Source organism: Struthio camelus, chromosome 29 (assembly GCF_040807025.1).
Source record: "Struthio camelus isolate bStrCam1 chromosome 29, bStrCam1.hap1, whole genome shotgun sequence".
NCBI classification, from domain to species: domain Eukaryota; kingdom Metazoa; phylum Chordata; class Aves; order Struthioniformes; family Struthionidae; genus Struthio; species Struthio camelus.
Genome location: NC_090970.1, coordinates 5,166,535 through 5,167,635, shown reverse-complemented (window position 1 = coordinate 5,167,635; position 1,101 = coordinate 5,166,535). Strand labels below are relative to the sequence as shown.

The 1,101-nt window shown below is 49.5% G+C and overlaps 1 non-coding gene across 1 annotated transcript; it reads left to right on the top strand.

The window, feature by feature from the left end:
• The first annotated feature begins 350 nt into the window (after window positions 1-350).
• On the top strand, window positions 351-423 carry TRNAK-CUU (transfer RNA lysine (anticodon CUU)). The gene has a single exon. It is a non-coding gene; the product is annotated as a tRNA-Lys (tRNA).
• The last annotated feature ends 678 nt before the right edge of the window (window positions 424-1,101 follow it).

Here is a 1,101-nt window from a genome sequence, read left to right as displayed (position 1 = left end):
ATGAAGAGGTATTGCAAAGCTCAAGGTCTCCTGTTTCACTGCTTCTCAGTGTTCCAGCTGAGTGCAAAGTGCCTGGAAGTCTGATTTTACTTGGTTGCTACTTTAGCTGTTAGTGATGTAAATGGAATCTCAAAGCTTTCTGTCCCTCATGTTTAACTGAAGTCAGCCTCCCTACAATGACTGCTTTTGTTTGCACAAAGAACCTTCTGAATTAGAGACTTGAAATTAAATGTATAGTTTCTGTATTTCCATTGTCTGTGCTTTTAGGAGCAGGACAGAGGGACGGTGGTTACTATTCTGATTCAGGTGTTGCAAGTTGTTCCATCTCAAAGGTGTGGGACTTGACCACTGCCCGGCTAGCTCAGTCGGTAGAGCATGAGACCCTTAATCTCAGGGTCGTGGGTTCGAGCCCCACGCTGGGCGCTTGGCTTTTGACTTCAGGAGAGCTAACTTTGACCCCTTGAGGGACCTACTTAGGGGAATCTCCTGGGACAGGGCCCTAGAAGGAAGAGGGGTCCAAGAAAGCTGGTTAATATTCAAGCATCACCTCCTCCAGGCTCAAGAGCAGTGCATCCTTCTGAGGAAGAAGTCGAGCCAAGCAGGCAGGAGACCTGCCTGGATGAGCAAGGAACTCCTGGCCAAACTCCAACAGAAGAAGGAAGTGTACAGAATGTGGCAAAGGGGACAGGCCACTTGGGAGGAATACAGGGACGTTGTCAGAGCATGCAGGGATGTGACAAGGAAGGCTAAGGCCCAGTTGGAATTAAATCTGGCAAGGGATGTCAAGGACAACAAGAAGGCCTTCTTCAAATACATCAATAGCAAAAGGAAGACTAGGGAAAACGTGGGCCCGCTGCTGAATGGGGCGGGTGCCCTGGTGACAAAGGATACAGAGAAGGCAGAGTTATTGAATGCCTTCTTTGCTTCCGTCTTCACTGCTAAGGCCAGCCCTCAGGAACTCCAGACCTTGGAGGCAAGAGAGGAAGTCTGGAGAAAGGAAGACTGTCCCTTGGTGGAGGAGGATCGGGTTAGAGATCTTTTGTCCAAACTTGACATCCATAAATCCATGGGCCCCGATGGGATGCACCCACGAGTGCTGAG